The following is a 15,231-nucleotide window of genomic DNA, read 5'->3' on the forward strand; positions in this document are numbered from 1 at the left end:
ACCAAACAAAGCCCAGTTAGAGCTTCATCGCCCCATTTTAGCCCATAGAGGGCTTTAGTATCACTATACAGACTAGTAAAAACCCCAGTCCTTGATTTCAGCCCAAAAATGACTCCACTGCCCGAGTTTAGTCCAGAAATGGATCTGGCCCCAGAGTTAATCCTTAATAGAGCTACAGCTACGGATCACTGCCTGGTTAGAGCTCCAATCTCAGACTTCAATCCTAAGTCTATTCCAGCTTCTGACTACAGCCCAATGTCTGTTCCAGTCCTTGATTACAGCCCAGTGTCTGTAATACCACAGCCAGAACACAGCCCTGTGTTTATTTTAGCCACTGATCACAGCCCAATGACTGTTTCAACTCCTGATCTCAGTCTAGCATCTGCTTCAGCGCCAGAACAAAGCTCAGTGTTTGTTCCAGCCCCTGACAGCAGTCTAGTGATGGTTCCAGTTCCTCAGTACAGTACAGAGATGTTTCCAGTCCCTAAGCTCTAGAGTACAATCACAAGTTCAATCCAGCCCTAGCATTCAGTAATGAGTCTGTTCCATCCTCAGAATTCTGCATCGAGCCTATTCTGGCCCCAGAATCAGCCACAGAGGAAATTCTCCATTCACTTTCAGTCCTTTGAGTCCATACGAGAATTCCCCCCAGACCAAGTATCTGCTTCAGACCAGAGCTGAGTGAGGGCTTCAGCCCTTGACCAGAGTTGAGTGATAGCTCCAGCCCGCGAATGCAGCCTAGAGATGACCCCGATACCCATTTTGATCCCAGAGATCTGTACAGAGAACCCTCTTCTACTGATTTCTCTCCCTGTTATGGCGGTGACCATAATGTTTGTTTGGGCAGCACCCTGCTCTCAGAAGGATACTGAACCTGAAGCCATTCCCCAGTCTTCTGTCTGTCTAGATATTATCAAGAAGGCTGTCCCCGAGTTTCCTGTCTGCCCTACTGTGGCCATGGAGGCCGATATTATCCCCTATTCTCAAAGTTCCCATTTGAAGGCCATGGAGGCCAATATTAATTCCTGCTCCCTGATTACCTATGATGGCTATGGAATCCAAGCTGATCGCTTGTTCTCAGAGTTTTCCTGTAATGGCCACAGAAGCCTACCTGTTTTCCTGTTCAAGTGATCACGAAATAGCCAAGTTTTCTGTCTGTCTGAATGCAACCAAGGAGATCGCTCCCAAGTCTCCTGTCTGTCAGAAGGTGACCAAGGAGGTTGTTCGTTAATCGTCTGTCTGAATACAACAAAGGAGGTCGGTTCTAAGTCTCAGCCGACACTCCAGATGCTCGTCTCTCAGTCGGCACTCCAGTCGATCTCAAACCTGCCGGCACTCCTGTCAGTCTCAAAGTGATGGTCATCTGCTCCACCGTGGATCAGGCCTTTGGCAAGCAGGGAGTACTTTCACAGTTCACCAGCTCCTTTCACCATGCCTGTCACCCTGAGCACTACACTTCCCATGATCCCTTCTGTCTACCACCTGCACTCACTCCCCAATCACCTGCACCAGCTCATCAGGACATATTTAAGCAGTTCACACACATCTCAGGGTCTTGTCTCGTTAATCCCTATGGAGAAATGTATTTGGCTACTCACCTGGTTCATGTCCTGCAGCCATTCCTGAATACCACAATCCGCAAACCAGCATCCACCTGCAACAAACAAGAACTGTTACCAGCAAGTTAGGTCCATTGACTTCAACTCTGTTTCTGATACTCACCCGTATGCATTGTCACTTTGAAATGTGCAGCACAACTTCAGTGGGTCAGAGGAACAACCTTAAAGGGTTAGTTTACACAAAAATGAGAATTCATTGTATTATTAATTACTCACTCTCATGTCTTTCCAAACCTGTAAGGCCTTTATTTATCTTTGGAACACATATTAAGATATTTTGATGAAACCCAAAAACTTTCTGACTGTGCATAGACGGCAACACGATTGAAATGTTCCCAGGCTCAGAAATGTAGTAAGAATATCAGGTAAAATAGTGTATGTGACATCAGTGGTTCAACCATAATGTTATGAAACTACAAGAATACTTTTTGTCCCCAAAATAAACCTTGCAATTTTACGCACACTGTACATAAAACAGTCTTTGTTAATATGTCTGAAGATTTCGACAGGGAGGATGACTTGCAATGTTTTGGGGGGTGAACTATTCCTTTAAACAGTCTTGTTTGAGCTGCCATAAAATAATGTTGCCAGTTCTTGTTAGCATTATAAACTGTAAAAGCATACTAAGCAAATCACAAATCCCTGGTAGCTCTGTAATGTCACTAATGGAAACATCATGAAAACAGTCTGTGAAGCAATGTGAACAATCTCCCTTGAAGAATGCCCAAAGCATAATGGATAATATTATGTAATTAATAGTAATACTGTACTGGGAGAATAGATAGATTAATTAGATTCCACTAATTAACACAAACCATGGCTATTAGTGTGGTTTATGAGTTGCTGCCCAAATCAAGCAAATCACCTTTTCCATTTTGGTTAGGGTGCTACCTTTGAGTGCACAGTAGCTGTCTTTTGTAGTCGGACAGTGAGCAGTTCTCTAGGGAAACAGATCTTTTCTCATGCTTTCTCAATTAATTGACCAGAGAACGTCCTTAAGGAACATCTATTGATGGGTCAGAGACACAGCAGTCATGTCCTCTGTTCTGCTTGCATTGACCACTTCCTCAGGAAGTGTGTGTATGCATAAATACAAGCTGGAAGCCTTCATGATTGTCTGGCTGCTGACAAGGAGTGTGTGCGGGGTGTGAGCGGTCAGATAATGTCACAGTATGACAGAAGTGAGAGTGTTAGAGACAGAGAGGAAATGAGAATAGGCCTCAGTCTTTACTCCAATGCTCAGAAGAGAACACACACACACAAACAGCATGTGACTTGGTGACCATGTTCTTGTCACACTGAACATGACACTGTAACACAATGACGTTGCATAAATCACTTAAAACTATGTTATTGTCAATGTGTGCGTGTTTTGTGATTTTCACAAAACTGTATTTTCTTGGAGACTACAAAACTACACCAAAGAACCAAATGAGTCCATATAATTGATACATTTATGCACACTAAAGCACACATTCAAAAAAATGTATTGTATATGTACGGTGCAGCAGCAATAAGCTTGATTACATTTTGGACAAGTCAGTGTTTACTGTACGATTCCTTACCTACGTACATGATTGCAATCTTCATCCGTCAAAACTGTGTGTGTACAGTGTGTACACTGGTGGAACTACTCACATCACATCTTTTCATTTCATAACAAATACTTTAAAATGTTTGTTGGATTCACCATACTCCAATATAAATAAATAAATAAATAAATATTCAGACCCCTAACTCAGTACGTAGTTGGAGCACCTTTGACATTGATTCTACTATTCTACTTTGGGCAGTAATTTTTTCAGTTTTCTTCAATGCTACCACAACACTGCTTGAAACCAGCATACCTATAACTTGCTATAACTTGTGGTGGCAACACAACTCACACTAAAAAAAAATTAATTAATAAAAAAAAAAATCTTGATTGTTATGATTTTCAACATGATTATAAATTATAGCAAATACAGCCTGAGGGAACCTTTATGCACAGTAAACTTTTCCTTTAAAACCTTAAACTTGAAATCAGCATCAGTCACGTGAGGGATAAAATGCTTTTTAAACCTAACTGCATTCTAGCATAGTAGTTCGTAGTACTATTCACAAGACCAGTTGATGAGTCTTACCTGCACTTCACCATGAGCAACCACATTAAACAAAGCTTTGAATAGTGGTTCACAATGAAACTAAACTAAATGCCTTTTACTACCAAGCATAGTTAAGTATTTTAAAAAAGTTGCTGGTTAAATGTAAAGCAGAGCATGTGAACAAGCTGCATGTGGCACTTTTAGCCAATGGTATGAGCTGCTGTAAGGAAACATGTAGTGCAGCAGCCAATCAAAGCAGCCCTTGACTAGGCTGGGAGGAGAAAGTGTCCAATGGGGGGCAGGCAGTGCCGGTACATTCCCCAGCTCTTAAGAGGTTAATGAGCAAAGCTGCTCGGCTTCCTGCCAGCACGTCCAGCAACTCAGAGACGTTCCCACAATGAGTGAAAGCTGTATCACGACAGGACTGAGTCTAATTATACACCCACAGAGACAGGGAGAAATAGGAGGGGGTCACAAAGGGTGAGCGAGCCGAAGCGTGCGAGTCTCTCTGTGTGTGTGTGTGTGTGTGTGTGTGCATGAAACCAAAAGAGAGCAGAGCGAGCTTTAGAGAGAGAGAGAGAGAAAGAGAGAGAGGAGCGAGCGCTCGCAGTGGGTGAGAATACAGAAGATACAGCAAAAGAGTGACTAGGTGAAGACAAGATAAGGAAAAAGACATAATTTACAGCATCATGCTGGATATTTCCGTCTGCTGCGCTACTGCTGCTTTCCCATGATCACTCAGTGTATTTCTCACCATAAAAAGACACCCAAAGAGGTAGGACACTTTTGAATGCGTGTGCTCATGTTGACAAGTGTGACAGATTAAGCGTTACTGAGTGTCTTCGAGACATATGGGAGTGTGTGAGGTATGTTGTGTGGGTGTTGTGTGGGTATTCAAACAATGACAAGACAATGTCTGAGTCAAAGTGTGTGCGAGTGTGTTTTTCAAAGTCACCAGCTTTATATAAAAAGTGCAAAGACAGGGTTACCACATTTAGAGGATAGCTCTGAAACGGCTGGAAACAAGCAAATCAAGGAAGCTGATGGGGCCTCAGCTGCTCTCAGACAGTTCTGTCTTGTTTTACAGTTCTGCACTGTCAAAGTGAAACGCACTTGTTTTCTTACAAAGCTATTTCTAACTGCTCTGATCCTTTAAATGACTATTCCTGGTGTAACTTCATGTAGTAGGCATATTTTGGATTCATAATCCAGATCCGACCTTCGTCAGGAATTCAAGAAAAATGCATGGACAATCAGAATGTATCAGTGGCTATGTTGTTGTTGTAATTATTCATTTTTCATTTCTTTACACTTGGTACACTTTTATTTTATGTTGTTCAAGTGCATGGTATATAATGTGAATGCTGTTTTTGCTATATATATATATATATATATTTATTCTATTATTTTTTTCATCAGAACTTCTAATCAGATGTTTTATTAAGTATTTTTATATTGAGCTATGTTATATATTGTTTTCAAAATATAACATACCTTAGCTGTCAGTTTACTGTCAGTGATTCTCAGGCAGCTGCTGCCTCTTTAAGATGTCTATTTTTACAGTAGCATTCACACACGTGTGTGTGTGTGTGTGTGTGTGTGTGTGTGTGTGTGAGAGAGAGAGAGAGAGAGGTGGAGGCAAGGAGCAGGAGTGAGTCTGTGGGTGTGTGAATAGAGTAATTCTTCTGGTTTGTGCCTCTCTATTACAGACTAGGCTGTCAAGTGTCTGCTGGTTAGTTAATCACTCATTCTGCAGATTAGTTCAGTCTCACTGACTCATGGCTCACTCCTAAAAGACTAAATAATATTATTTTAATCAGTGAAAACAAGATTGCTTTTAATATTTGTTGGCAGAAAATTTATTTTTAGTTTAAGTCAAAATTGAATTAAATCTATGCTTAGAAAAACAAAACAGGAGAGAGAAAGAAAGAATTTTTTTTTTTTTTTTTTTTTTTTTTTTTTTTTGGAGTTCACAATATAACATTGCATAATATTATGAATATTTTTACCTAATAGTCCTAGAGCAAGGCACTTTAATTTTAAAAGATAAATAGTTTGTTTTAGAATAATGACTCATTTATCCCTGATGCAGATCCTCCATCTTGTTTCATTACTTTTTATTCCATTCATTTCACACAATAATTAGTTATTTCACTTATTTGTTTACTCAGCCGTTCATTCATTGCACACACATTATTAAATCTCTACTTAAAAAGCAATTTAATCACAAAATATGTTAAAACAATTTTTATGTATGAAAAAAAAAATACGGATGAAACTAAAAGAAACATATGTTGGACTATCATGTCGTCACAGTGGATAAAAACAAATTTAAAACCTAAAAACCAGATTAAAGAACTAATGAACTGCGTGAACTGTAATCATTTGTTTCAGCTGTGTGTGGTGTTCGTTATAGCAGTAAGGTCACAATGGCATCATGTTCCCATCAAACATATTAATTAATTAATTAATTAATTTAGGAATAATCAAGGTGTGTTTGTGTGTGTGTGTGTGTGTGAGAGAGAGAGATTTTAAGGCACGTGGTGACCTCAACGATGAAGATCTACAGAGATCAGGATTTCTGTAAGAGTGTCGCTGATCTGATACAGCACATAAGAGCACTACCTCATAATCCTGTCTGACCTTATCTACCGGAGATTTACATACTAAAACACTATTCAATAATCTCAGCTAGTTTTTCTTTGTTGATGCTGCCATTACAGAGACTGTTGTCTTAACAGTTTTTGCAATTTCAGCAAAAACTCTTACATACTAATAAGCAAAATGCTCAGCATCACACTTATTAGAGCCTATTCAATACCTTTTGCAATAAAAGTTGTCAAATTATTGTCAATTGTTCCATGCAAAATAATTGTAAAAGTTTTCCATATGCTCTCTTACAAATCTTCAAGCAATGAGATGCTTGTTGCACATCTTCAGCCATTCACACTCAGTCCTACTATCATCAGCTAATCAGATGCTGTATTACTCATCTCCAGCCAATACGCTGCTTTCTTACCTATGTATAGCAAATCAGATGCTTGTTACTCATCTTCAGCTGCTGACATGCTGTCTCACCAGACTCTGTTTTACTGTCATCAGCCAATCGATCAGCTGTTTCACTACATGTCTTCAGCTAGTTGGATGATGTTTTACCCATCCTCTGCCAATCAGATGACCTGTCCTGAGCCAATTTATTCGCATATAAATCAAAATGTTAAATGGACACACACACTTGATTGTGTCCCATACATCTGCTTGTGATTACCCTGCTGTTTGTTTGCCTTAAAAATCATAGTAATCTCTGACAGTCTCTAATAAGTGGATGTTGTGAGTGCTGAGCACTGAAAGTGTGAGCTTAAAAGCTTGGCCAGCCATGCGTGTGACTCCACTCATGTGTGTAATCATTTCTCAGCACATACTATGTATCACACACTTTTGAAGCCATCAGCAGTAACCACCTATACGCATGCATAATCGCCCGCGTCAGAAACCGTTCCCTGTATCCCTTACATACAGTAGTGCACTATATACTAGGGGTGTAATGGCACACACAGATGTCACGGTTCAGTACGTACCTCGGTTCGAGGGTCACCGTTTGATACGATTTCGCTACAGCAGGAAAAAAACAACAAATCTACTATGCTTGCTATGCTAAAGTTTTGTTTTGTTTTTTGTTTTTTTTTTGTTTTTCATTTATTTTGAACAGACAGTAGTACCAATTACATTTTTTTTTCACCTAGATGTGAAAATACTAAATATTATATCAAATTATAATGTTGTATATATAATCTGCAGTACATATATACATACAAGGAGTAAATACTTAAAATATATTTGATTTAGTTAACAGATAAACAGGGTAAAAAAACAAACAAACAGTGCGACACGTAACGTAGCCTATATATGCTAAGTTTCAGTTCATTTTTATGACAGAAAGGAAACAAATGGCAGAAAGTGACACCCTATTTTTTTCTTTAATTTGCAAAAGACCTTTTACAGTGATGCGTTATTAATAAGACAATAAATGACAGTGTTTCAAGTTGATTTTGCTGGTATAAGCAAACAGTTGAAGTAATCACGCCAGCGCACACAAACACAAAACATAGATTTCAGGCTGAAGTACAAAGCCTATAATTTAATAATTTTGGATACTTCGCAAATATGGAAATATTATGGCATATTTGTATTTGTGCGGAATGAGAAAGGTAGGATACACGAGCACAAAGCTCCATTTCGCAAACAGTTGAATACACAAGTCTTTAAAGTAACGTTACACTCTTTTGTCAGTGAGAGACGCGTTCAGAATCAGCACATGATCACTGCACTGTAAAATCTAATTAGTTGGGCTTACTTAAAAAAAGCATGCAAACCGATTGCCTTAAAAAAACTAAGTAAAGTGAAATAAGAATAGTATGCTGTAGTGACAAATGCTTAGTTAGTATAGTTTACTTACACGGGAGCTCTAGTAACTAAAAAAGAACTGTAGGGGGTACTTGATCATTTACTTTAGGCTTACACTTGACTTAGTATAGCTACTCACTGACTCCCAGAGTGCATTGCGGCATGAATAAATTATGCAATTGGTTTGTTTTACTGTTGTTGTCTTTATTTGCTAATTTTATATACTGACTTGTGTCAGCAGTAACACAACAAAAAGAGAAAATAAAATAATATAATGGTTATTGTCACAATTAATAAAAATAAATAAAATTGAATTGTTACCATCGTTGTGATTCACATGCTGAATGTTGAAGTTTGTGACTTGAGCACATTATCACAAATATTAAAGTACTATCTCAACCCAATAAAGTTTCTCAAGGTGTTTATGAAGAACAATAAAATTGTAAAAGATCATTAATAAATATAAAAAATACATTAGCTAAAGAATTGGAAAAATTTAGCTAATTGAAATAACAGAACGTGAAGGTTACCTTCTAAAAGCAACCTCCTTATTACTTTTCTTCCCTTGAAATCAAAAATTATGACTTCATGTTGCATTGCTGCATCAATAGGAAGAAAATTATAATAAGAAAAGCAAAGTTCCAAGTGCCCAACCAAACAGAACATTAATCACTATAATGGTAAGTAAAAAAAAAAAAAAAAAAAAATAATAATAATAATAAAAAAAAAAAAAATAAAAAATAAAATAAGACACACCAACAACATTTTACGAAAATCAACATCAATTTATGAAGTCAGTTTATGTGATGTTCTCTCAAATATATAGTTGTACTGAAACAACATTCAAGATGACTTTGGGAAATGAGTGAATGTAACTAGTGAAAAATAACTGCAGATTAACAATTGCCACCTCAAAAAAAAATTGCTTTTCTTCTTCTTCTGTTGTTATTTTGCAAATTAGCAACATATTAGTGCACTGCTGCCTCTCACTGGTTTATTAATGTCATTGGTTTCTTTGTGGCTACTTGAATATTTTAAGTAAGCGTCACTCAAAGTAGTAAGTAAACTGTTTTACTCGCTTGAAAGTAGCTGTAACTTAATAAAACCTAGTAAGTATAGCAACTAAGTAAAGATAACTAATTATATCTAAGAAAGGTAAACTATTGGATTTTACAGTGTGTCTAGTGGGCTTTGTTTTCAAGTGCGCAACTCACGGCATTCGCTGTTCTTCTGCTGCTGGTTATCAAACAGAGTTGCATTACTGCGACGAATTGCCTGTATTCGTTGTAAGGCCTCATGCACCGAACCGACATGTCCGTACCGTGACAGTTCGGTACGAATACATGTGTCGTTACACCCCTACTATATACAGTGGTGTGGAGAAAAGAAATAAACAAACAAACAAAAAAAGCTTTTTGGAGTGGCCTAGTCAAAGTCCTGACTTGAACCCAAGTTGGGTTAATGCTCAAAAACTCTCCAGTGTTACCGAACTAAAGCAGTACTGCAAAAAAAGAGTAGGCAAAAATTGCACAGCAATCCTGCGAAACACTGATCTCCAGCTATTAGAAGCGTTCGGTTGTAGCTATTGCTGCTAAAGATGGCACAACCAGATTTTAATTCATTTATTTTTGTGCTTTAATAAATGAAACAACTGTACATATTTTATACATACTGCTCAGTATTAAATATACACAAGAAATCGGGATGGAACAAATACATTTTCACAGCACTGTAGGGTGTCAGCTATTTTGTAGTGTTGTCTGAATTCTGAGCTAACAGCTTTGTTCACCACATTTATACCCACAATGACCTCGGATTCTGAGCATATATCAGCTGTATGCTTGCCAAAGCACCCTTTCCCACAAACCAGTGAGGAGAAGACTGACAATTTGGAGGACAGAGTGAGTTTGGAGAAAAGAGAAGATGTTTGGAGCATTCTTATTTCTGCATTTAACATTCATTTCATGCTGGTTCCAGTTTACCTTCTCATGAATCTTTGCTTGATTAAAAAACATTGAAATAAATAAGACTTTTGTCTTAAAATGTCACTCCTCAACATCAAACTTTATTTAGCAGCAGTCCAAACTTGTGAAAGATGGCTTAGATGCTGCAGCCCTATTTATACCATCAGGGCTCACCCAGTGCTTTACACCCAGAACTCATCTAATCCCGCTTTGGCCTTTCAACAATCAGAGGATTAGCAATGCTATCTCTTTTGCTATCTCTTCTCCTCTCAATGGATCATTGATTGTTTCAGTGCAGTTGGCACTAAAGTCAGTTCATTTAATTCCTTACTTGTTCAAACATACTAGCAATACATCAAAATACTCTTTCTATGAAGCCCATGTTTATAATACATTAGTAGGGTATTCTTAAGGCATTTATAATGAATGCATAATGCATTATAAAAAAATAATAATAAAAAAAACAAACACCTTATAATATGTTTTATCATCTCATGAATAATCATAACAACAATTCTAATATAATAATATAATACTTACATATTTAACTTTTAAGAGTCTGATTGTTTATAACACACAATGAACGGCGTATTAAATCTACATCTTGAGTGGTTAGGTGTGGAGTGTTATTTGCGTGTTTCCTGTGAGGCTAATGTTAATTTTGATGTGAGCCAGTTAATACTTTCAACATACATAAGGTTACATTTGACATTTTGACCGTTCCCATAAGTCTGTTGACTATAAGCAACTTTGCAACTGCATGTCAACTAACCCTCCTTACAGTCAGACTTACAATCTTACTTACAAAGTTACAATATATATATATATATATTTTATATATAAATATTTTTTTATTTATTAATATATATATATATATATATATATATATATATATATATATATATATATATATATACATACATAGCAAAATATGAGACTTAATAATCTGTTATAACTATGAGAAATATAATCCATGGTAACTTACGTGGAGGCGATGTTCCACAAATAAGTAAAGACAACACACCACATGACGACATCCCATGTCCCCTGTCTAAAAAACAAGCAATAATTACAATTAATCAAACGTTCAAAAACGCATGACATGATCAAATCAAATACAGTAATATTCTTAGTAGAGTGACCTTTGGCCAAATGTCAACAGTAAAACTCTAGATATAAGAGTACAACCCTTAAAAACCCATCCTCACAGGAAAAAAAAAATGTTCCCATAGTGCATTCTGCTGCCATGTCTTAAAAGACAGGCTCCAAATGGGGTTTTTGTAGCAGTGCCATAGAAGAACCATTTATGGTTTCCTCAAAGAACTTTTCAGTGATCAGTTCTTAAAAGAACACTTTTTTTCTTAGTGTAAAAAAACAGTTTCATTATCTAAAGAAACTTTTGTTACAACAAAAAGGTTCCATGGATGTTACAAAGTTTTAATAACAATATACAATATTATATATATAAAATATAATTTCAATAACACGACTACCGAAAACATACTACAACCAAAAGGACAAGGAGAACCACTAGGGGGAAATCGTCTCAGTTTTGAACATACCAGGTGACTGTTTGAATAACAGTGGAAATGAAGTGTCATAATTACTAACATTATATATCATTATATATAACAAAATATACCATTATATATATGTTTTTATTATTATTATTATTACATCAAATTTTGACATGCATGTTTTTACCTGCCCTGTTGTGTAAAGGGAGGAGAGTAATGGGAAGAGGACACCAGTGCTCATTTTGTAGGTTTTGAATGTGATTTTTCCAAGTCTTACTACTTGCTGCCTGCCTGTCACTGACAGTTGGAGGTGGACACAGAGAGTTTGGTCGGTTTGGACAGGACAAGGTTTAGAAATGATGGTGTTGAAGCCTGAACTCTGAATTTTGCGAGATGTTGCGCATTCCCATGTTGACTGCATCATACACTGACGAGGCGGTCTAGCAACATTCCATTGGTTCCCCTTTTGGTGGCCAACACCAGTCTCTCAAATGGCTTTATGACCACAGATGTTAAAGCAACAGGTCGTTATATTTCTCACATATTTTTAAATTAGATACAGATAAAGTAGCATTTTAAAGATTACATTTATATAAATGCATTAGTGAGAGAGCGACTGCGTTTGTGAATTAATTCTGGCAGCGACTCTCTACTAATAGTCAAGCTGTGTGTTTTAGTTACTAAGAATTTTCAGTTTCTAAGCTATATTACTGAGAAATCATAAAACAGTGTTGGCAATACATTTCCGCGATCTGCATGTGATGCACGAGCTTCTGTCTGTAGCCTATGTGTGTGCGTTACAATGCAACAGCGCTGCGAGTCCTGATAAATGCAGTTTCAATTCTGAAGTGCTTCTTGTTGGAAAGCACTCTTACCAGAATGTTTTTTTCTGTTGGAGTTGTGTATGTATGTATGTTTTTTTTTTTTTTTTTTTTTTTTTTGCTCTTTGTTAAAAGCTGTTCAATTATTAAACAGTGTTTCATGTAGGTTTGTTTCCCCTTGTATCTTATGTGGTGACCACTGGGCTGTGCTCAGGGCATATATTTTTCTTTCTTGGTTTTCTTCCCTGACGTGATGTATGTTGCAAAGATAAAGTAAAAGTTTTGCGTTGCATTCTAACAGGAAAGAGTGTCGTGACTTTATTTAAAATCAACATTTATTTTATAAAGAACACATTCTCACATAACACATAATCCATATTTTGAGCCATCGATATCAAACAATTCAGCACCACAGCCATGGACAGCACCGGTAACGTTGCACGTAAGAAGGTATATCTTAACCAGCCTCCTAAGATATAGTTCAGGAAACACACCTAGAAAAGGTACCTGTAGTTAAGATATACCTTTGTATCTTCGTAGCATGCTAAGAGACAACATTATAGGGAAATGCAGTCCAAATCACAAACTATCATCCCTGCTGAAAAAAAAAAAAAAAAACACAATAGAAACCATCACAGAAATTCAAATAGATTTCACTACAAATACCATTACAAACAATACAAACAGTCAACTTTTAACCATTACAAATGGTTTTCTGTAGTGTGTTTTGTTCCATGATGATTTAGAGGTTTTAACAAGCCACCAATAGAAGACAACCAAATACCAGTAGAGACCAACAGGTAAGTAAAACCATTACAAATTCAGTGATGGTTTCTATTGTTTATTTCAGCAGGGCTAAAATGGCTGTTGCCAGCAATCTGCCTCGGAACACAAACATTTTAGAAACATGCTGCATTTCTTTGCACACATTTTGGTTTTGTAAGTTATCCCAACCCAAATTTTCCTTCAGTTATATTCTTGTTTTTATTAACAAGAAGTAACAGATGAAAGAAGTAACGGTTTTCTTTTACATTTGCATGTCTTACTACCGGCCGTTATTATTCTACTCTGTTTATTTAAAGGCAGCTAATATGCATAATGGTTGACAACTTGCTCTGCACAGACTTTGAGATAGTCCTCACTTCAGAGCACAAGATCCAGGGGGCAAGGTTAGATCCAGATCCAACTCCTCCCACCTTGCATAAACCTAAACCTATCCATCTCTACCCCCTAGATGTGGATCCAACCCTGCCCCCTGGATCTTTTGTTCTGCAGTGAGGGGCTCGTGCAGACTTTTAGACAGGTGGGTGATACATTGTCTGGGCCTGGCGCTTTCCCTCATGCACATCTTTTGGAGCATCTTTATAGGACTGCAGCTCCTCAGACTATAATATCAGGTAAAATATCTGAATGTTCAAAAATTGGCAAAAGATTGGCAAGTGTGCATTGTCTAATGTCCAGCAGTTTGTCCCTAGTAACAGTTGACTAAAAACTGTTGAGCTTTAAAAGAAGGCAGCCATCCATGGCACCATCCTGACCCTGCAATAGAAGTAGGTTGGCCAGATGGAAGCCGCTCAAAAAAACACCAAATCCATGAGGCAAGAACTGATTAAACCAAATTGAGATCAGAAATCGTACGTTTGGCACAATCACAAGACTAAATATCTATGATGAAGCATGGTGGTGCAAGGAATCACGGATAGTGCCAGATGCCAGACCATTTTGGCACAAAACCTGTGGGCCTCCATTAAAATTTCAACATGATAATGACTTCAAACAAAGATATGCAATATAATCAAACTAGAGCTCTTTTGCAAGGAAGAGTGGAAAAGGCCTATCGGATAAATCTGATCACCTCCTGTCTGAGGCCAGAAGACTACAAAACCTATAATTTATACTCCACAAATCTAAAAACATAAGAGATAGTTCAAACAAAATGAAAATTTGGTCATCATTTACTTAAAATTGATTTCACACTACAACACACACGCCTTATACTTATTCAGAGAAATAAGTATTCTTGGTGACAGCTATGTGTAGTGCAACATCTTACACAAACTCAGTTGTTAATGGACAAATAAATGCATGCAAGACAGTTCAATATTTTCCCATCATGTTTGGACTTGATGTGTTCGTAACATTGCCTAACGTATTCTGGTTAAGGTTTGGAAGGTGAGAAATGCACCTGTAAAACTTTAGTGACACTTTTATAACTTTGTGGTTGGACTATGCAAATAAATTCCACATAAGAAAAGAAGGGCGGGCCACCAAGTGTCCCGACACTCTGATGGAACCAGCCAATCATAGCACGGAAATGGAGAAGCACCAAATTTCAATCTCCTCCTCATCGGAAAGGGATAAAGGTATTCCTTATTCTGAGTCTGAGTCCTGTCAAGGAAAGGACTGTAACAGATCACCAAAGTTCTGAGTGCCTGTTACAGGGAAGACAACAACAGAAACAACCATTTCTGAGTCTCTGGCCTGCAAGGGTGAGACAGTAACAGAAACATCTCGTTCTGAGTCTCCGGCACGTCCAGGAGATGCTAACAGATCAACTCCTTCTGAGTCTTTCATCCAGACAGACTAACAGATACCTGTACTGAGTCTGAGTCCCGTAAAGGAAGAGGCAACAACAGATACTAAGTCCGAGTCTCCAGATTTTGAGGCAGCAACAGATACGACCACGTTCTGAGCCTTCAGCCTGTGAGGAAAGAAACACTCTAAGTTCAGAGTCTTCATCCAGCTAGACAACAACAGATGCAGCACGTCCTTTGTCTCCATCCTAGAGAGACAAAGCGAACTGACCAAGTTCTGAGTCTCTA

The 15,231-nt window shown here is 37.6% G+C and overlaps 1 protein-coding gene across 4 annotated transcripts in view; it reads left to right on the plus strand.

Annotated features, from left to right (window-relative positions):
- The first annotated feature begins 4,079 nt into the window (after positions 1–4,079).
- The window catches only part of zmp:0000000926 (uncharacterized), a 52,791-nt gene continuing 41,639 nt past the window's right edge, over positions 4,080–15,231 (plus strand). For 3 of the 4 annotated variants that reach the window (XM_051104991.1, XM_051104990.1, XM_051104989.1), the window contains exon 1: positions 4,080–4,478. The gene's annotated coding sequence lies outside the window, so the exon portion shown is untranslated. The remainder of the gene's footprint in view (positions 4,479–15,231) is intronic. The other variant, XM_051104993.1, reaches the window with a different exon arrangement.

The sequence above is a fragment of the Labeo rohita genome, unplaced genomic scaffold (assembly GCF_022985175.1).
Source record: "Labeo rohita strain BAU-BD-2019 unplaced genomic scaffold, IGBB_LRoh.1.0 scaffold_86, whole genome shotgun sequence".
In the NCBI taxonomy this organism is placed as follows: Eukaryota; Metazoa; Chordata; class Actinopteri; order Cypriniformes; family Cyprinidae; genus Labeo; species Labeo rohita.